The 23602-nt window shown below is 35.5% G+C and overlaps 1 protein-coding gene and 1 pseudogene across 3 annotated transcripts in view; one reads left to right on the top strand and one right to left on the bottom strand.

Annotated features, from left to right (window-relative positions):
* The window catches only part of CTNNA3 (catenin alpha 3), a 1800030-nt gene that overhangs the window by 82182 nt on the left and 1694246 nt on the right, over positions 1 to 23602 (bottom strand). The window lies entirely within an intron of this gene.
* LOC118553749 (proteasome subunit alpha type-1 pseudogene) lies at positions 20791 to 21663 on the top strand (annotated as a pseudogene).

Raw genomic sequence — 23602 nt, 5'->3', positions numbered from 1 at the left:
AACACACTGTTCTAATTTGGTTTCTGTTCCTTGTTCCTAGCACAAAATGGGACCCTGAAGGAATCACTCACAAAAGTAAATGTTGTGATGCTTTGAAAGGAGCAGAGAGAATCAGGGAGGCTCTAGGGAAGATTAAGCCAGTCAGGGTGAGAAAAGGAGGATTCTGAGAGGCTAAAATACAGTGGAGTTAGGAGCGAAGGGGAATGAAAACAATCTCTGTCCCTGTCTTATTTACACCTTGGATGTGTCTTGAGAGTAGATGCCCTCATGTGAAATCTAAATTAGATTTATTGTTAGAGGAAAATCTCTCTTCACTAAGGAGACTGTCCCTGGGTAATAATAAAAGACAGAGAGGATTCATGCAAAGGTAAATGATGAGAGTATTCTTAGAAACCTGGATACCAAAACGCTTATGCCCTATAAGCCCAAATGGCCCTTTTGTTGCATTTTTCTTGTGATGGCTTTCAAATTTATTATAAGCAAGTTTTCCTGAAAAGATGGAACTGCATGTTTACTCAATGAAAACCTGGCCTCAGTATATGCTTATCACCATACTTCTCCTCTTTGAATCTGTTGACATAGATTGCTTTGTAATTTTTTAAAAATTGGCATTAATTATGACAATGTTTGAGTTGCTCTTATCAAGTTTACTTAATGCATCAGGCAGAACTAGATGTTATGGGCATGGTTACTTTCAAGAAAGGCAATGTGTTTCATTATTTCCACACATCTCTAGAGAAAGTTAAACTTAAATAAAGCTGTCTAAGATTGAAAGGCAATGTATCAATTTTCCAGGTCTTAAACAATGGCCAAAGGTTGTTTCTAAGTAGAGCAGGGAACACTCTTGTAGCTTAAACAATGGACAACGAGTTACATCCAAGGAATGCAGCTAATGCACACTTCGCTGTCAAAATAATATATTTCCCCATATAAAAACCCTAGACTGATGAAAGGGAAATTACCTTTAGCTTTAAATTCATACGTTGTTATGAGACCACTATCTTAAACACATGTAGAACTTAAAAGTAATACATTATGACAGACCACAATTATTCTCTTCTTCATGTTACTAATTAAATGTATTGCCTGGCAAGCTTCCTACTGAGTGCCAAACCAAATACACATTTTACAAATGATTCCATATTATGCCAAGCTTCCAGAGGAAGCTGCAATTACTGAAACTATGATAAATTTTTAACATTCCAGCCTGAAATGTGCTATGTAATGAAGGCTTTTTTAAATTGGGAAATGCATTCAAAGGTTGTTTGCTGCCTTCATTTTCATAATGGGTTCTTAGGATCTCCTGTCAGCAAATTGTGTCTTAAATCATTGATTTGGATCCGACAGAGAAAGATACCCAGAGGAGGATGGGATAAACTTTAGAAATATTTTAAAGAAACTGGAGGCCAGAAATCTCTGAAAAATAGTGGTTGCAATAATAATCTATTTCCTCCAAAAGGAGAGCAGATCTAGCTCCGGAGTAGGGAGTCTGCCATGTAATCATCAAACTATAGGTTAGAAGGTATAATGGGAAAGGTTTCAATAACCCAGCAATGTTGATGCCATGGAAAAGCTTTTTAGGCATGTGAAAGGGATACCTTTGAAACTTAATTTATTGGTGCAACAAAAACCTTTCAGCCATTTTGATGCTGCCCCGACCTTGACTCCAATTCCTCCCACATCCCCACTGCATTTCTGGACCTACCACTCCCTTCTTTCTCTTTTGATTAGCACGAAAAAAAAAAAAAAATGAGATGATGCAGCTGATCAGTAAAACCTCTATTAAGTAGGGATCTGGTTTAAGAAGAGAAAATATCAAACAGTTTTATAGACTTATTTTGTCATTTCAGAGACAGAGAATATGTATGAAATGATTTGATGTTTTCTGCCACTGATTAAAAACAAAACAAAAAAACTTTATTATGTATTTTGCACTTTGTAGCCCCTAAATTTTTGATAACATAATATTACACCATTTTCAAGACCAAAAACTATCCCTTTAATTCTCTTCTCCTTTGGTATTTATATAGAGTAAGTCCCATGATGTTGTGGTTCACTTAGTAGATGAATACAATGACAGTATATATTTTGTTCTATAATTGTAACTAACACATTTAGCATTTTCTGTGTGCTAGACATTATTCCATACACAAACTGATTTGATCATTATAATAACATTATGAGTTTAGAATTATTATTACCCTTATCTTGCAGATGAGGAAACTGAAGGATAGAGATGTTAAATATATCTTTTATTAAGTTACACAGGTAGTAACTATTAGAGATGGGATTTGACCTCAGGCAATCTGGCCACAGGATCTGCCTTTAATGACTATCTTATATTTCTTCTAATAAAACACACTAAGACAAAATTAAAATATTAATTTTAATTGTTAACTAGGTTTATTGTGATGATAATTTCACTATACAAATATCGAATCAATTTTTAACACCTGAAACTAATATAATGTTATATGTCAATTATACCTCAATAAAATATAATAAAATAAACATAGGAAAAAATATTATAAAGATCTCCTTAGACATTGATGGCAGTTACCATGAATGCAATAGAGAGCAAAGACAAGGATTGGATCTAGGTGCTGGGTGGTTAAGAGGTTCACCAACAGTGATTTCCTCATGCGCAATAGCCTCAAGAAACACATCTATCTCCTAGTCCCAACAAAATAAAAATGTGCTACATTACATAGACATTTAAAGTAACTTACAGTTCTGGGATTTCTTTCTTGAGATACTCTTACTTTTCTCTGTTACTCATGTCAGTACCCTTCTTCCCTCTCCCACTTTCCTTGGATTCTTAACACCAAACTCAAATTCAGCCATTACATAAGCCATGCTAGAGGGGAGATTGCATTTGGATGATTATTTATAATACAAGACATAGAACTTTTATCTAAGAGTCTTAGCTTTAGACATAGTTATTTTATTTAATTCTAACACTCAAACATGATGTTACTATTGCAACTCTACTGAGTAAAGTGAAATGAATATGGACTCAGTAAATACATTTTGTCTGCATCCCAGTTCTGCTACTTATAAGCTATGTAGCCTTGGGTAAATAACAGTTGGTCTGAACTTATTTTCTCTTTGTTAAAATGATTGTGATACTTGCCACATGGTAAGGATTCACAAAATCATGTATTTTTCACAATATTTGGCACATATTAGATGCTCAGCAAATGTTACTTTTTTCTTTTCTTCATCTCTTTATGAATAATGGTATTTTATTAAAAAAATTATGCTTTCCTTTTTTATTTAAAAATTACAGTACTTGCCAAACCATATGAACAGACTTGATTCATCTTTCTTATACCTGATGACAATGTAACTCTGTATAACCTTGTTCATAATATTCTTTCATAAGGTTATAAAATATATACACTCATAAACTGTGTGTTCATAGTCATTGTTGTTGTTCCAGGTTGTTCTTTAATTCCTTATAAGGAGTTGATTTACATTTAGTGACATCTTTTTGATAGTATAAACCTCCTAAGATAAGTGATTTAGCTCTACAAGAGTACCATCAGAATTCTCTTACTTGTAATTCTGAAATTAGATACAAAAGAAAAAAAGTAATTATCATGAAAGCAATCAAAAACGATGAGATAAAGAGAGGTACCAGACTCAAGCAAGGACACCTTGTTTTTCTACTATTCAAACATGAAATTTTAATTAGGCAACTCTCTACCTCCGGATGTTACTTTCTCCTGTAAAGTGTTATTCTCAAATTTTGAGGACTCTATAAAAGTCCTTGGAAAATCAGCAAGTGAATAATCTGCTAACAATCATCCTGAGCAATTAGTATCCTAAGAAACCTTTGGGATTCAAGTCAGAAAAAGGGGTTGCCCCATGAAAGAATGAAAATATTGTCTGAGAATTGTATACATATTTTTTTCATTTCTGTTCCTCTTGTTCCATATTATTCAGAGTAGTCTAACTGCTATAACATCAAAATATCTTCAGGACTTAACCCAATAAAATGTATTCCTATCTCACATCACAGTCAGGGTAGATTATGGGGTGGTGGGCGATACAACACATAGCCATTTAAGAACCAGTCTTCCAGCTACAAGATAAGCTATTCTCTAAGGCTTCACAGCACTGTTCTGGATCTGCTGTGTCCACACATCTGACATGAGAAATAAATCAGAGTCTCATAGGAGATTTTAAGCATCAGGATAAGAATTAGAACATGTCACTCTAACCCATAGTCCAGAATCCAGAAACACAGACTCATATAGCTGCAAAGAAGGCTGGGATATATATTCTATTTGGGCACAGGAAAATAAGAAAACAGGGTTTTATAGCATTTTCTCTGTAAATATTCCCAGAGATGCTAAAATCCTATATTTTGTTTTTAGCAACTAAAGTCTGTGTTCCCTGTGAAGGTATTTTGGATGTCACCAAGCACTTGGGAAAAATTGGGAAAGAACCAAGGCTCTTTACCAATACAGCTGAAATTATGAGACATATACTCTGCCTGGGCAGAACACCCAATTCTATTTTTTGTTTTGAAATGATCACATTGTAGATAGTCTATTATTAAAGTTAAAAATTACATAAGTTTTACTTTGTGCATGGTGATGATAGTCTTTAATATTTAATCTTGTATTTGTTTATGAAACAAGGATAGGGCTTATTTTAGAGATCTTTTTGGGGATCAACCTAGGGAAAACACTTTTAGTTATTATTGTTATAATTATTGCTATTGCTACTGCTGTAGTAATTGTTGTGTGTATGTATATGGGGTGTGCATATAGGAAGTAGGAACTCCCTTCTTTGAACCTAAAAACTAGTTTTCTAAATATATACATGTGTGTGTGCATTGCTTCATATATATATATATATATATATATATATATACATATGAGGCATAAATCTTTTTTAGTGTTTTTATTATTTTTGTTTTTTTTATTATGTTCAATTAGCCAACATAAATCTTTTCTGTGTTCTTCAGCCCTCAAATTCCCTAATTTACCCTTTACTTGTTAGCGTTGTATCAAATCTGAAACAGACTATAACATTTAGAGAAGGATTTCATGAAGTAGACTTAAGGGTCCCAAACACTAAATACCTGGAGGAAGCAGAAGTAGAATTAAAATGAAGCATTTCCTTAGCAAAGTTTGTTTTTAACTTGTAGGCAAAGAAGAGGCCAGCTAACCAGATGGTTTCATTTTTGTCTTTAATAACACAGATAGTCAACCTTCTCCAGTTCTTCATAAGTGTGAGGATTTCACTACTTTTTGTATAATTTTATACTGAAAGCATACATAATAAAAAAGTTTTTGTGTGCTTACTATGTTCCAGAAACTGTTAAAATGCTCAATTTTCTAACTCAATTCTCACACCCAGCATTGTGCATCACTCCACAAATTTAAGAGTAGCCATCATATCATGGACACTCCCAGAATTGTGCATATCATAAGTTATGCTGCCTACATGTTCCTAGAATCTATTACCTATTCCAAGAATCAATTATCTTCTGTTCTGTTCTAGAATCTATTATCTTCACCCTATAAATAAGGAAACAGAAGCTTAAAAGCTCAAAGTTCCTTAACTTTTCTTCAAGGTATATGAATATTGGTTGGTCTAAATTTAAGAGCTAGGAGTTTAAGTCATTATTACCTTCAGAGCCAATTAAAAAGAGGTCATGTAGGAGGAAGTATCATCATAGGTTTTCTGTCAGTACTCATCTTGAAGCACAGAAATTCGATGGATGGCTCTGAATTGGTGGAATGCTTCATACATTGTAAGGAAATACACAAGAACAAGAGATTCCTAGGCATTTTTCTGAGTGGGGTTCTCTTAAAGCATCATATGCTGTCTATCTGACCAGTCCCAAAAGTGATAAAATAAATAACCTCTCCTTTGATTAAATTTCTTTTATCAGCAACTTGACATTTCTCTTTCTCTCGCTCTCTCTCTCTCTTTCATTCTATTTGGGACTGAAAGCAGATATATCTAAGGGGAAAAAAAAAAGAAAAGAAAGAAAGTCACAATTGTGTTTTTCTCTCCCAATTGGACTTTTGACTTTTGATTCAGAGAGAGATGTAACCTAGTAGTAAGAGTCCAGGATTGACTACCAGAAGTTTTCTAGAACCAAAAATGAAGACATTAATGTTCATTTGAGAATTCTAAAACTGGTAAAAATTATTGTGTATAGGTAGAGGTTTTTTTCTAGTGACCTGAGCCCCATTTTTGACCAATTAAATAATTTGCTTTAATATCACATCTAAAGATCATAGACATCTGAGAAACATTGCTGCTCTCATCTATTCTTCCAAAGGCAAGGACATTCTCATGCTAACCTAAAGGGAAAACCAGATTTGGGTGTTGCATGGATGTTGATTTTCACTGCTCCCTCTATCTCCACAACTGCAATCATATCTTGTATCGTTTGGTCTGCTGATCCTCACACAGAGTCCTTGTATTAGTTTCCCATTGCTACTGTAACAAATTATCCCAAATTGGTGTCTTAGGACATCGGAAATTTATTATTTTACACTTCTAGAGGTCAGAAGTCCAAAATAAGTTACTTTCACGAGGCTAACGTCAAGGTGTCAACAGGGCTTGTTTCTTCTAGAGGCTCTGAGGGAGAATCCATTCCCTTGCCTTTTTCAGCCTCTAGCAGCCACCTGCATCCCTTGGCTTGTGGCTTCTTCCTCCATCTTCTAAGCACATAACTATAATTGCAACTCTGGATCACGTTAGTGGCTTTCTCCTTTCTGACTTCCTGCTCCTTCTTGTAAGGACTTCTGTGATTACTTCGTACCCACACAGATAATACAGGATAATATTCCCACTTTAATATCCCCAATATAATCACATTTATGAAGTCTCTTTTGTGGGGGTGCCTGGATGGTACACTCAGTAAAGTGTCTGAATCTTGGTCTTGATCTCAGGGTCATGAGATCAAGCCCCACACTGGGCTCCCACAGAGTCTGCTTGAGATTCTCTCTTTCCCTCTTCCTCTGTCCCACCCCCCACACTCTTTCCCTCTCTCTCTCTCTAAAGTAAATAAATAAATCTTTTTTTATAAAAAAAAAGTCTCTTTTGCCATAGAAGGTGACATTCACAGGTTCATAGGATTCACAGGATTAGGAAGTGGACATCTTGGAGAGCCATTATTCAGTTTACCACAGCCCTCATGAATCACTACCAAGTAGTCCGACTTGGTTCCTATGAGGGAGCTACTGGTTTTTCTGGACATAGATCAAATCAGCTGAACAAATTGACGGTGCTCTGGTGGATGCTTCTCCAGCTTGCTAGTTTTTTGTTTTTTGTTTGTTTTGTTTTGTTTTTTTCACATGATCTGTATTATTCTAACTTCCAGTAAAAGTGTCAGGTCCTTGGTTCTTAATGGTTTGCTAGCTGTATGTTCCTTTACTTACAATTCATATCAAATAGTGAGGCCTGGGGAAATTTGGAAACCTGGAAAAACCAGAGTTTCCTGGAGAGATACTTTATGTGCTTGGTGGTGCTCTCCTCCCCCCCCTTTACACTACACATTAATTTTAGCATGCTTTTCTTTTCTCCCAGGGCTACACAGGACACACAACCACTGAAAGCACATCAGACTCCAGCCTGGGGCAAGAGGACGGAAGGCATCCTTTCTGGTGTAGGTGGGGAAAGTTTTTCAGGTGATTATTACATGTTGTCATTTTTTCTTTGGGACCTACAGGCTTTGAAAACTCTGGAACATGATTTCATAAGACATTGAGGAACTAGACCCACTGCATACCGAAAGGAGTCATTTAAGGAGAACATTACAGTTAAAATCACTTCAGATACCTCTTGCAAAGAATTGGTAATTGAAACTGAAATAAGGGATAAACTTCTCACTGCTGGCTCTCCAGACTCATAAGGGTAGTGAGCACTGACAAGGAAATCCATTTGTATCTTTCCCTGTGCATGGGAAAGTAACCCCTCCGGCATCCTCTCCCCCAAAAAAGACTTTAAGTCGTTGTTCATCAATACCCTCTCAGGACGTAATGGGAAATCTGTACTCAGCACCAACATTTGAAAACAGGTCTTTTCTGGCCTTCCACACATTACTTCTCTGAGTGTGCACGTTAATCAAAGCCAGTGCACTGTAAAGACAATCACACTCTCTGACTGTGGGCATCCCTCTTCTTCCTGCTGGCCTTAGCCTCCGCATTAATCATGTACATGATCTCTTCTAGAGCCTGGGCATTTTTTCCAGCTTCCCCTTAAACCACTGTGATATACTGGCTGCTCCTGCTTTTTGAATAGCAGACCAAATTTTATGGGCTTAGAAAATAATCACTTTCTTTTTTATTATTATTATTTTTTATTTTATTATGTTACGTTAGTCACCATACATTACATTATTAGTTTTTGATGTAGTGTTCCATGATTCATTGTTTGTGCATAACACCCAGTGCTCCATGCAGAACATGCCCTCTTTAATACCCATCACCGGGCTAACCCATCCCCCCACCCCCCTCCCCTCTAGAACCCTCAGTTTGTTTCTCAGAGTCCATCGTCTCTCATGGTTCATCTCCCCCTCCGATTCCCCCCCTTCATTTTTCCCTTCCTACTATCTTCTTTTTTTTAACATATAATGTATTATTTGTTTCAGAGGTACAGGTCTGTCCTACACAATTCACAGATGAACATAATATAATTTAGCTTTTATTATATAGCATTTGACCTCCTTGAAGCCTACATACCAACTCACTTCCAACTCTGGTCACAGCCTTATGTTATCCTAAGGTCCAATTGAAGAAACACATAGCGGTGAAAGGGTCACTAACTTAGTCAAGACCTACCACAGATTAAATAGACTGGACACAGACGCGGTGCAAGGGTCTGGCTTGCCACCAGCCTCTGGCCTTCCTACTGCTTCTGGCAAAGAGGAAAACTGCCTATCGATCTTTGGCAGGGCCTCCCTCCCTTCCCTAGTCTAGTTGGATATAGCTACAGTTTATTAAATTTTAAGATATTACAAAGCCTACCATTTTCAATTGGCTTATTCAGATCGAGCGTGACTTGATACACACTGTTTTATGCAGCTAGTTTTCATGCTAATGTGCCACTATTGCTGCTCTCCATTGATTTGTATGCTTTATTGAATTTATTTTATTGTACAGTGACCCAAAGCTGATTTCTTTAAAGTAAAGGGTATGGTTTTAAAATATGAATGAAATAATCTGCTCTAGTTTCAGACACACATTATTTTTTTACTGTCTCCCTCTGTCAGGCCTAATACCCAATTATTTATCTAATGCTATGTGAGACAACATACTTAACGTCTCCCCGGTTAAGAGCAGTTAAATCAATATCATTGTAAAACCTCATGATGCAAAACCTCATGATGCAACATCATGCCCAGCTGTGCGATCCACCCTCTTGTCTATGTGTGCTGGCCTTTGCCCTAAAAATCTCTTGCCTTGGAATAAAATAGACTCATGCCATACTTAGTTATTTAGACCTGCTTTTATATTGGAGGGCTCAGTCTGGAGGGTCACATGTTGCTATCAGACTGAACTATATTAAAAGGACCTATAACCCAGTTTCGAATTTTGTGCTTAATGATTTATTTCTTATTAAACCAAAATTACAATAGAAAGGAATAGAAAAGAAAGTCAGGGCTTAGATTTTCTTTTTTCTTCCTTTTTCCTTTTTTTTTTTTTTTGTAATGTTCTAGACTTGTTCTGTTCTTTGTTAGGCATGGGTGCTCTGGTGCTGTCTCAGCAGTGCCTTGGGTCAAGGTGTCAGTTTGCATGGGACCACAGATCTCCTCCGCCCTTCTCTATGAGGGGTCTGTTTCATTCAAGGCCTGCCTGTTCTCTTTCTGAAAATAGGCCTCAAAGGTTTCCTGAAATTCTTCTGAAAACTTTAATGATGGCATGCAAGCATATTGAACTTGACTGAGATAGCTGCCTTTCTCTCCTGCCTAGAGCTCCTCCCTAAGCCCCCATGGTTTTTTTATTTTTTATTTTTTGAAAATATTGAAAAATGTGAGATACTGGGTCTCCAATTAAGGGGGGGGTGTATCTGGGAAGAAAATAATAGGAAAGCAGAACATCAACGGCCATAGGATAAGATGGTTACTCTGAATAAAATCCAAATTTGTCACTCTCAAGAGGAAGCTCACAGAATTCATTTCTATGGCTTGCAGTCTAGGGCTGAATAAGTTTTTTCCCCAATGGGAAAAAATGACATTTTCCCAGAGGCTAAAGTCATTAAGATTGTGACTGTTCCATGGGATCAATTCCAAGAAAGCTAATACGCTTATGCCAGGAGCTGGCATTCTTAAGACATCCCCTCTTCACATTGAACTTTTGGTGCTTTGAACAGCAAAACATTCATAGTTTTAGCCAAGTACATTGCTTTGGGGCCTTTATTCAGCCTGCTCTGTCAAGCATAGAATAAGATAACACATATTTTACCTTCATCTCCTCTCTCTATATATATTTACTTATGTTACATGTGTGCTAATAAATTATGCATATTATAAAAGATATATAGAAATAGAAATTATAAAGAGATCAATTAAAGATGAAAAAACCATTTTAAATTTCTTGTTAATGATAATGGCATTAAAAACAATCTCAAGACACAATATACCCTTAAGGAGAAATTTAACATGAGTGTTAGAGAATGTAAATTCATTCTTCAAGCAGTCTTTGTGATAATTAATTTTATTGGCCCAGTTCCTGTTAATTTTTTATTAATTCATCATTGATTTTTAGCTTTGTAATGGGGCTGACCAGTATCTCCTCTTCGGAATAAAGAGAATTGTCAACTCTGATATCTTGTTCTTTGGAAATATTTCCCTTTTAATTATCCTCAATCCATTTTTTTTTCTAAAAATTTAAAAACAGATCCAATTTAATGAAGGTTAGCTTAGTTAAAACTAGATAGCATAGTTCATAAATCCAGTTAACCGGGCACACATTAAGTGTGATATGTTGAAAGCTATTGAACAAGTGAAGATATCATAATCAATCCTTCTAAGCTGTAGAACTCTCTTGTCTGCAATATGTAGTAAAGGAGAGTATCAGCATCCATCATATATAAAATACTGATAAGAACACAATTCTTAATATTTCTGATAACAAACATAAATAAAATTTCAAATGTTTTCTTTCCACTCTCCAACAGAATAGCTACAGCTCCACTTTAGAGATTACCATTTAAACACATAGCTCAAATGTTATCTTTTCCAGATAGTCTTTCCAGTTGTCTAAAGCAGAAAATATATATATTTAGTCCCCCTGACATTTCTGCCATCTTACAGTACCTCTCTTGAGATTGTCATCCCTTCCTGCCTTAGAGTTATGTATATGCATGTCTTAACTCTTGAACTAAGACTCTAAGCTTATTGGGGAATGGTCCATCGATAATTCATACTTGGGTTTCCCAGAACACCTGGAGGCAGAGAAAGCAGTAGGGAGACAAGCCATGGACTTACGTATAGTTCTTTCAAAAATAAATATTTCAAGAGATAAGTTAATCAATTCTCTTATCCCAGTTGCAAAGAAAAGAATACAAACCCATGAAGTTTATTTTGTATTCTTGCCTCTATTAGGTATATCAAACAATAGATTGCCAGAAGGCATGAAAGAGAACTATAAATAAGAGTATATTTATTTTAAAGGTTCAAAATAAATGTCAAATTCACAACGGATAATCACCTTTAGCATCTGAAAGGAGGCAATGAATGATTATCCTGAGACACTACTTTATTCTAAAATTTTTAAAGATGCACATATGTACCTTCAACATATACTCATGAATAAATGTCAAATTCACAACGGATAATCACCTTTAGCATCTGAAAGGAGGCAATGAATGATTATCCTGAGACACTACTTTATTCTAAAATTTTTAAAGATGCACATATGTACCTTCAACATATACTCATGTATAATACATCTTCCTTCTCCTTTTCTAAATTAGTTCTAAATAGAAATTATAAGTGACCATAAGAACATGTTTTTATTATTCCTAACTTTATTGGGTATAAGAGAAGGAAGCATAATGTAAGTTAAAGAACAACCAAAAACAGTTTATCCCTGTAAGCACAGATGCTATAGTAAAGACAACAGGAATTATTTTTAGGTGCTTTTTAGAGCAGCAAAGAACTAAAGGTGAAAGGTGAATTCAAATTGAAAGCCAGAAACATTACAAATAAGAAAAAAAAGTCCAAGGAACAAAAGGACTACTTATTTTTAAAAATAGCTGCTATTTCTAGAAACATGGCAAATACTTGAAGGCCTGGAAATTGGAGGTTCTGCTCTGTCTTCTGAGAGTTCAGCTTGGACATCCTTTATAGTTTTGCACACACTCAGCCCCCGAGGAGCACCAAAGTGAGATTAATGATTTCATTTTCTTTTCAAAGGTTATGTTCCCATTAGTAAGCCATGCACATAACTAACTATGGAAAGGTGTGCCAGGCCAGACTGAGAGAAGTGCAGAGGTTTCTGCTGGGCCAAGTTGAACAAAAGTAAAGGGAAGTCAAATCAGGTGCACTGTAGCTTATACTAAGGATTCTGAATGTCTAGTCCCACTACTAGAACAAAAGTAAAGGGAAGTCAAATCAGATGCACTGTAGCTTATACTAAGGATTCTGAATGTCTAGTCCCACTACTAGACAGAAGCCTCCTGCCACAGTCTTGCTCTTGGAATCAAAGTTCCGTATCAACCACATGAGAAGAGATTCTTGGTAAGCATGCTCATATATTCCTGCTGCAGTTTTTATTTTAACAATGAACAAGTACATGATATATTGTCTCTGGCAATGGGACTCACCCTTTTCCATGGAATGACACTTCATCTTGGCTAATCTTGTGTTGGATTGAAACACACATTCTGCCTCATCTCTGACCTCAAACAGCCTATTGCTTGGAAATGGATGAAGCCCCAGTTTAGAGATCTTAGCCTACCTGGTCACCATGGGTGCCACTCTCAAATCCCTATCAGATATAATCATCTTCTCTCTTGGTTCTACTCCCTCCTCTCTGCTTCCCTCTTGGTCATACCCTCTCTGCGCAATCTCACCTTGTATGTTTTATCTTCTTTTTCTCCCTCTTTTTGTTGTTTTCTCTCTTATTCTTTGCCTCTTCTCTTTTTTTCTTCTCCCCATTCTGCTGCTAGTTAAAACTGGAGATACGTGTTAGTCTTACTTGTGGATAAAACAGATTACAGACCCTTCATTTCATAGATGTTTTAATATTACACATAACAGTAAGTTTCAGTTGTATGATATTTTACAAACAAAAAACCACTTTCCCACAGATTATTGATTTTGATATGTGTTGAATTTGATATACTAACAAACCTGAAGTATAAGAATGACAGATTATCAGATATATATATATATATATATGACTGATATATATATATACACCCAGTGAAGTTGAGAGGCAAATAAACATATAAAATAAATAATAAGACAGTTTCAGATGTTAATAATAGCAAGATGAAAACCGAGTAATATCATAAAATACCTGGTTGGGACAGAGAATATTGGTTGAAGGAGAAAATAATTAATGTCTGTACCAAGTTTGGGATTGACAGGAGAAGCCATATAATAACAATAGCTGAATGTGAATAAGAAAAAAAATATAGGTCTTACATCCTAGAGTCCAGCTGGAGTTGTGAAAGTGATCCACAGAGTATTTCCAAAGGAACTAATTTCTTCCTTGAATAAGTACTATAAACCATATATAATGATATTAAAGGATAAAAGTAAGTAAAATGAGACAAGTGAATGAGAAACAGCTAATCAGAGTGGACATGAATCATGATACTTTATAATCACAAATGCCTTTGAACTATACAATTATAGAAACTGATAGTTGAACAGGAACTTGATGGCCAATTAGCCTACATTCTCTCAACTGTGGAAATAATTTCTCCAACCTCCATGACTAATAGTTCTCTAATTTCTGATGGCATATTTCCAGACTGGGGGCTTATAACTCCTTGGGATAGGTTTTTGTTTTGTTTTGTTTTGTTTTTTTGTTTTTAGGTTGACAGCTTTAACTGCTAGTTATTTCTTTAAATTGAACAAAGATCTCCTGAATTCTTCACAGTGGTTCTAACTCTGTCCTCTGGAGCAACACAGAAAGCATCTCCTGTGAGAATGAAGGGTTAGATTCAGGTATTTGGCATGTTTGTTAAGACGCCATTGTATTTTCTGAAAAATACAGTCTAGAATACTGAGGAAGAAAAAGGACATTTAAAAAATTAACAGAATGAACAAGCCAAGAGGAAGAAGAAAAAAAAGTAGCAACTAGTAAGCTTGCTGTATTGATCCAAACAAGGGAGGAAGAAAAGAGATAAGGAGAAAACACCTGATGCTACAGTCAAGATTTGGTCACATGGGAAAGCTCATGTGACCCAGTGTTCTTATGGAAATTCACCTGCTCTACAAAGAGAAGACAACATCAAAGTTTCAGAGAACAAACTGAGCCCTCTCAGGTAATCTCAGCAACAAACAGCAATTAATAAAGGGGGAAATTTTGAAAGACTTAAGGCCAAGTTTCTGTGAAGAACAAAAGCTGCACAATATAGGCTGTGGAGGTCTGGGTAGCTTCATGGAAGGGTAGTGAGAGAGAAAAGAGGAGAAGGAGGGGGAGAAACCCTACCATTTGTATTTCAACCTTCAGTTTGAACTAAATTTATTATAAGATGATATTTGAACTTCAACGCAGAACTAGATGTTTTATCATCTAATCATGAATAAAAATAAGTCAGTTAATAAATGGAAATAGGTGTAAATTAAGCAATTTTGAAATATTCACTATGGTTAATTTACCATCACCTGAAAATATACATATAACTCAGTTCTCTGTAAAAGTCTTATCTCCTTACAGACAACTTTCAGACTGTCATTCTTGTGTGGCACCCATAACATTGCTCCCTCAGCTGTTTATTTTAACCACTATCCTTGGATTTTCCTACTACTCCATTTATAACTAGTTTCTGTAAGAACTGATGCTCTTACCAGTAGGAACTAGATGCCAATTTGCTGCTTTTGGGGGGTGGAGTGAAGAAGCCACCAATCAAAAACACTACTTCTTTAAAATGGGTTAGACTTCAAGTTCCTATAGAAATACATGAATGCAGTTAGTACTTGCATATGATGTTGGGATTTCTTGAGACAAATACTTAATAATCTGGCATAGTTAACTAGTACACACGCCCTTAGATTGATACTTGCCTAAATATCATATAAGTTTGCATAAGAAATGTTCCATATTTGGAGTTGTACTGAGAAAAGTAAGCACATTTGTATAATAAAACACGCCCTCAGCTCAGTTCATACTTATTTTTGGTTTTATACACGCATTTATTTCTTTGATAATACACATTGCTTATTTATTAAATTTATTCAAATAATAAATATTTCTTTACACATGCTTTTCTTTATACTGCTTTCATGGAATATGCTCCTAGGGGAAGAGAATGTATTAGTTTCAAGAGTTTACTACATTATAGAAACCATTGTATTGAGTGGATCATTGTTCAATAAATAAATAAATCTTTGTCAAAAATTGAGTGACTTACATATGTGATTATCAATTAAAATTACATGTTCTCAATGATCACAAATTTAAAATAATTGGTCCAATATATATATACACATACACACATATATACATATATATAAATACAAACACACACACACACACCACATCATTAATGTACTTTTAACCGATAATTTCAAATATTTGGGCAATAGGCTTTGATTTCAGAGATCTTTTAATCATTTAAAATAAAAAACACTTTTTTATTGAGCAAAATTATTTTAGCAGTTGAGTTTTAGTAAAACAAATAGAGTAAAGTAATGAAATTTAATTTAGGCATCACATTGTAGAGGAATATGACCGAAGTTTTAAATTTACATTTTGGGTTAGCCATGCTTCTAGAACATCTGTTATGCTATTATGACAGGTGTTTATTAATATGGATGTCTAATCAAATCTCTTGGTTGCTAATAGCCTGGCAATTCAACATCTAAATATTGTCAAAATCCTTGATCATACATTGAAAACTGTGGATAATTGATTCAAGGCTGTTTCCCTTGACTAGATTAAAAAATTAAAACCTGTTCTGTGTACTTTCCTTGAGAATCTCAATATTTTTCTGAGATTTCTAAAATGTTTCAGTAATGAGAACTCATAAAGGAATAAAAGCCTTTTATAAGCTAAAATGTGTCTTGATTCAAATTTCTTTGGCCCCTTCATTTTTCAAATACAAATGAAATTATTTTTAATGCCCTATGCTGGGAGTGAGTTCATAGAGGATGATCAGTAACAAAGTAATACAATTTATATAAACAAATAAATACACACAGACACACACACACACAGAAAGGCTTACAGAAAACCCTTTTGGGTACATGCGAGCTCAGATTTTAGAATTAAATTTGCTTAAAATTATTTAATAAGTTCTGAGTAGTAGGAGTCAACAAGAAGCAATTTGGTAGCCTTCAGCACTTTGGTTGAGTAACTTCAACGGATGGCATTTACATCTTAGACCCTGAGCTGGAATTTCTTTTTAAATATATGAGGGCATGACACACATCTCAAGGAAATTTCTGTGGTAATAGTAAAAATGGAAATATTTGAAGGTTTGAAACTTAATAATTATAGATTCTGAAAGTTTAGAATTTATTTCCTTCTGGCACAATTTACTTCTATCATTTCTATGAAGATGTTTGCCTTTTTTATCTATAATGGTTGAATATGTGATTTTGGTCCAGTATCACCACTGTCCAATAGAACTTTCTGCAATAATGGACATGTTCTCTATGCTATCCAATGTGGTAACCTAGAAACATGTGGCTATTGAGCATTTGAAATATATCTTTATAACTATGACCCTGAATTTTTTATTATATTAGTTTTAATATATACAGTCATGTTTGTCTAGAAGCTACTGTCTGGGATGGTGCAGGTCTAAATCATATGATATGACTTCAATTTAATATAATTTGCTCACTGGAGTTTAGAATAATGATAAATTACATAGATACTTGTGTTAGAATTTCTTGATTTTTTTAATCTATCAAAAGGAAAATAATATTAACATCATCTAATAAACTAGTCATCTTTCTAGACATTGTTTGCATGGTAGAAATGAAGCCACAATAGCAATGAACATATTTCATTAGATTGTGAATATATTCACAATTTTTTCCACATAACCTAGATCAGGACAAGCTTTGGCATAAAAGCCAAATTCAGCCTACCACCAGTTTTTGTAAATACAACTTTATTGAAACACAGCCACACTCATCCACTTATGTATTGTCTATGAGTACTTGGGTCCTATAGTAGCAAAGCTGAGTAGTAAGGATTGAGACCATGTAGCCTGCAGAGCCTAAAATATTTATTATCTGGCCCTTTCTGGAAAATGTTTGCCAACCCCTGATGTAGATGAATGGTTGTGTAATAAATCTTAGTATAAAGGCTCTCTTATGGAGAGATACACCTTTCTCAGTTCATTCACCATGTATAAGATATAATAGATAATATATATCATGTTAATATGTAATTCATTATACATAATATAACCTATACAGTTATATGCAGATATATGCATGTATCAATTACATAATTAAATATTCAACAAATAAAATCCTATGTGTTTTCATCCAATTCTGTAGTAAATTTGATGCACGATAATTTATATCATCTGTTTTCTAATTTAAGTAAAAGGGATGAGCTAATATGTCTCCGTCTGAAATCTTGGTGATCAGAGAGTATTTGAGCTAGAGTGGAATATAAAAGCACATTCCAAGCTCATTTTAAAGGTAATGGTCTGAAAATTGTGAGATGTCTAAGGACACCAAAGGTAATAACCAGCTAATCAATATTCAGTTGTTGAAACGCATCTATTGAAATATCCACCCAATTAGGTCTACGTACTATGCAGAATTCAGAAACATAGCACCTTAGGAGCTCCAGATACAGCCCGGGAAGGAAAGCCTCTGAGATGTCACTCTGGCTGTTCTATATGGCATACACCCTCATCTCAACCCAAATTAGATTCCCATCTTGGTTCTGTAGTATGTATATTCCATGTCATCAGCTGATATTAGGATGCAGAGGAGAATGGCATGTACAAAGGAACACTTCTGGTCTATCATTTAATGATAGAAACAACAAATGACCTACCTATCCCAGAGGATACACTCTAACTGCTCAATTGAAGCACTTAGAACATAAGCTTTATTTTACTCATAGTAATTTTGAGTTGTTCTGAAGACTTACTCCAAGATAGAAATAATCCCATTGGATTACATTACAATCGTCTAAAAAACAAGTCTAATTTCATTGGGATTTGTTTACAGAATGTCATACATAGTTAATAGAAATCCTTACATTAAAATTTACTTTCTGACCTCAGTAGAATATGTACTTATTTTTCTGTCTTTATATAAGAAATGTATCATAAGACAGATATGCTTCTTCTCAAAGATAATCTGAAATATTTGTTTGGTATAAGTTTCAAGGTAAAAATATAACATCATTACTTTCACAAGGGACTTTCATTAAAACCACCTTATAGGCTTCTGAAAGGTGTCAAAGAAAATAGTTATAATTCCAATTAGTGTATAATGACAGAAACAGGTATTTCAAACTCTGCATTGGAAGGGTCTTTCACCTTTACCAGAGTAATCCTCACTTATCGGATGCTTAAGTAAAAATTAATGTCTCAGCTTGGGTCTTTTTATCTCTCTTCTTTCAGTTTAACAGTATAAATATTGGGTTTATAGTAAGATATAAATATATTGGGTATATAATTAAACTGTTCAATACAATCTGAACTATATAGATGCCTGAACCACATTTTCACTTTTCAGCAATGTGTATGGATTTAGACCTTTGACTGGTTTGTGGAATGCAGAGGTACTCAAAAAAGAACCAATCAGTCATTTCAATTGCATTACTTTGTACAACTCAGAATATTTATAATATGCTTCTCTCACTTTTCTGAACCACTGTTCTTATGCCAGTGTGATGCCTTATTTGTCCTCTGAAATCAGTCAGGTGGGGATAAAGATGACAAAAACTAAAACAAAAACAAACTTGTCTCCATATTTTATTATTCCAAAGTTAGCTGTGACCAGAGCAGCCAAGGGAGAGTTCCAAGTAAAGTTCTGGATAGTAAGGACTATGAGTAGCAAGACTTAAACATTACCTCTGGCATTTCTGATGGAAGAGACAACTAAAGCTCTCCATGAATTCTTCTAATTATCTATATCACCAACCAAAATATTATGGAATTTTATTTGAATCACAAGAAAGCAAAATCACTGCAGCTGGTGCCATAGCTGTGAAAACTTGGTCAACTGACACCATGACAGTGAGGTGGTAAGTTAGGGCTAATGACTTCCAGTGACTAAAGAACCTCTGAACATCTTGGGTGTGAATGGGCACATAAATAAGAGACAGTGTGGAGCATCCTAAATATTCATAGTGCCAAACAGAACAATTGTTAACTGACAAGATGCTATGCGTCGCATCTCTGGTGTGACAACTGAGAAAATGCATTTTGTTTGTGGTGGCAATTCAGAATGACATATTTATAAGTACAGGTATACCTCGAGATATTGCAGGTTTGCTTCCAGACCACGAAAACAGAGTGAATATGGCAATAAAGTGAGAAAAACTAATTTTTTTGGTTTCCCAGTGCATATAAAAGTTATGTTACACTATGCTGTAGTCTATTAAATGTGTAATAGCATTATGTCTAAAAAAAGTGTATGTACCTTAAAAAATACTCTATTGCTAGTAAGTGCTAACCATCATCCGAGCTTTCAGCATGGTGTAATCTTTTTGCTGATGGAGGGTCTTTGCCTCAATGTTGATGGCTGCTGACTGATCAGGGTGGTGGTTGCTGAAGGTTGGGATGATTGGCAATTTCTTTTTGTTTTTTTGTTTGTTTGTTTAAAGAGTGACAGAGAGAGAGTATGATGGGGGGAGAGGCTAAGGGAGAGGGAGAGAGAGAATCTTAAGCAAGTTCCACTCCTAGCATGGAGCCCAACACAGAGCTTGATCCCATGACCCTAAGATCATGACCTGAGCTGAAATCAAGAGTCAGGTGTTTAACCAACTGAGCCACCCAAGGGACCGAGCAATTTCTTAAAATAATGAACTTAGCTGCATCGACTGACTCCTCCTTTCAGGAACAATTTATCTGTAACAAGCAATGTTGTTTAATAGCATTTTACCCACAGCAGAACTTCTTTCAAAATTGGAGTTAGTCCTCTCATACCCTGCTGCTGCTTTATAAACTAAGTTTATATAATATTCTAAATACTTCTTGTCATTTCAACCATCTTCACAACATCTTACCAGGAGTAGATTCCATCTCAAGAAACCACTTTTAAACCACTTTCTTTGCTCATCCATTAGAAGCAACTCCTCATCCTTTCAAGTTTTTTTCAAGTTTTATCATTAGACTTCAGCAATTCAGTCCCATCTTCAGAGTCCTCTTCTAATTCTAGTTCTCTTGCTCTTTCCACCACATCTGCAGTTACTTTGTCCACTGAGGTCTGGAATCCCTTCAAAGTCCAAAGTCATCCATAAGTGTTAATATCAACTTCTTTTCTTTCAAACTCCTTTCTACATTAATATTTTGATTTCTTCATGAATCATGATTATTCTTAATGGCATCTAGAATGGTGAACTCTTTTGAGAAGGTTTTCCTTTTGCTTTGCCCAGATCCATCAGAGGAATTACTATCTATAAAAGCTATAGAATTATAAAATGTAATTCTAGAGATCCCCGAGTGGTAGTTTCAGCAACCCTCCTGAACCCGCACCTCTGCAGGAGGCCACAGCCAGACCCGCGCCAGAACCATGTTTTGCAACCAGTATGATAATGATGTCACTGTTTGGAGCCCTCAGGGCAGGATTCATCAAATTGTGTATGCAAGGGAAGCTGTCAAGCAAGGTTCAGCCACAGTTGGTCTGAAATCAAAAACTCATGCAGTGTTGGTTGCATTGAAGAGAGCACAGTCAGAGCTTGCAGCTCATCAGAAGAAATTCTCCATGTTGACAACCATATTGGTATCTCAATTGCAGGACTTACTGCTGATGCTAGACTGTTATGTAATTTTATGCACCAAGAGCGTTTGGATTTCAGATTTGTATTTGACAGACCTCTTCCTGTGTCTCGTCTTGTATCTCTAATTGGAAACAAGACCCAGATACCAACAGAACGATATGCCTGGAGACCATATGGTGTTGGGCTGCTTATTGCTGGTTATGATGATATGGGCCCTCACATTTTCCAAACCTGTCCATCTGCCAACTATTTTGACTATAGAGCCATGTCCATTGGAGCCCATTCTCAGTCAGCTCGTACTTACTTGGAGAGACATATGTCTGGGTTTATGGAGTGCAATTTGAATGAACTGGTTAAACATGGTCTTCATGCCTTACGAGAGACACTTCCTGCAGAACAGGATCTAACTACAACGAATGTTTCCATTGGAATTGTTGGTAGAGACTTGGAGTTTATGATTTATGATGATGATGATGATGTATCTCCATTCCTGGAAGGTCTTGAAGAAAGACCACAGAGAAAGGCACAGCCTGCTCAACCTGCTGATAAACCTGCAGAAAAGGCTGATGAACTGATGGAACATTAAGTTACAAGCCAGTCTATACGTTTATTATCAAATCTGTAAGAATGCAGGAACATGTACTGATGACAATAATCTACACTTAGGAATCGGTCCAGATGTGTTTTTCCTTAGCAACTTGTCTGAAACCATATAATGGTGTGCATTTTTCTTTGAGAGGGTCTATATAATCATTTTCTAGAAAGTATAGGTATCTGTACTGATGTTTTTATATGAGGAACATAGTGTCTTTGTGGTTTTAAAGACAACCGTGAAGTAAAATTTTTCACCTGCCTGTGTAAAAAAAAAAAAAAAAAAAAATTGTAATTCTAAAATAATAAGGTTTGAAAGTCAAAATTACTCCTTGATCCATGGACTGCAGAACGGATGTTGTATTAGCAGGCATGAACACAACATTAATCTTATTGCATATCTCCATCAGAATGCTTGGGAAACCAGGTGCATTGTCAATGAACAGTAATATTTTGAAAAGAATCTTTTTCTGAACAGTAGGTCTCAATAGTGGGCTTAAAATATGTTGTAAACAGATGTGCCTTCATCCAGGCTTTGTTGTTCCATTTATAGAACATAGGCAGTGTAGATTTAGCATAATTTGTAAGGACCACAGGACTTTTGGAATGGTAAATGAGTATTGGCTTCAACTGAAAGTCACCAGATGCATTCAACCCTAATAAGAGAGTCAGCCTGTCCTTTGAAGCTTTGAGTCAGACAGATTTCTCTTACTAAGAAGGTCTTAGATGGCATCTTCTTCCAATAGAAGGCTGTTTCATCTACATTGAAAATCTGTTGTTAGTGTAGCCAGTTGAATTTATTATTTTAGCTAGATCTTCTGGATAACTTTGTGCAGCTTCTACATCAGCACTTGCTGCTTCCTTTACCTTGCACTTATATGTTATGGAGATGGCTTCTTCCTTTAAACCTCATGAGCCACTTCTACTAGCTTCAAACTTTTCTTCATCAGCCTCCTCACCTCTCTCAGCCTTCACAGAATTGAAGAGAGTTAGGATCTTGCTTCAGATTAGGTTTTGGTTTAAGGGAATGTGGTGGCTGGTTTGCTCTTCTATCCAGACCACTAAAATTTTCTCTGGATTACCAAGAAAGCTGTTTTGCTTTCTTATCATTCATGTGTTCACTAGTGTAGCACTTTAAATTTCCTTCATGAACTTGTCCTTTGCATTCACTACTTGGCTAACTCTTTAGCACAAGAGGCCATCTTTTGGCCTATCTTAGCCTTCAACGTGTCTTCCTCACTTAAGATTAATCATTTCTAGCTTTTGATTGAAAGTAAGAGATGTGTGACTCTTCCTTTCACTTACAAGTGTACATACTTAGAGGCTATTGTAGAGCTATTGGTTGGCCTAATTTCAATACTGTTGTGTCTCAGGGAATAGGGAGGCCCAAGAAGAGGGAGAGAGATGGGAGAATGCCTGGCCAATGGAGCAGTCAGAACACACAATTATCCATTAAGTCCACTGTCTTATATGGGCACAGTTTGTGCATTCCAAAACAATTACAACAGTAACATAAAATATCACTGATCACAGATCATCATAACAAATATAATAATAATTAAAAAGTTTGAAATAATAGAGAAGATATCTATATCTATCTATATCTATATCAAATCTCTCTCTCTCTCTCTCTCTCTCTCTCTCTCTCTCTCTATATATATATATATATATATATAGTATTCAGCCATCAAAAAGAATGAAATCCTGCCATTTGCAATGATGTGGATGGAGCTAAAGTGTATTATGCTAAGCAAAATGTCAGAGAAAGACAAATACCATATGATTTCATTCATATATGGAATTTAAGAAACAAAACAGATGAACAGAGGAGAAGGGGAGAAAAATAAAAAAAGAGAGGGAAGTAAACCATAAGAGACTCTTAGCTATAGAGAACAAACTGAGGGTTGATGGAGAAAGGTGGGTGGGGGATGGGT

The sequence above is a fragment of the Halichoerus grypus genome, chromosome 7 (genome assembly GCF_964656455.1).
Source record: "Halichoerus grypus chromosome 7, mHalGry1.hap1.1, whole genome shotgun sequence".
Classification (NCBI taxonomy): Eukaryota; Metazoa; Chordata; class Mammalia; order Carnivora; family Phocidae; genus Halichoerus; species Halichoerus grypus.
The sequence above is the reverse complement of the archived record's forward strand: the minus strand, read 5'-3'. Positions and strand labels throughout refer to the sequence as shown.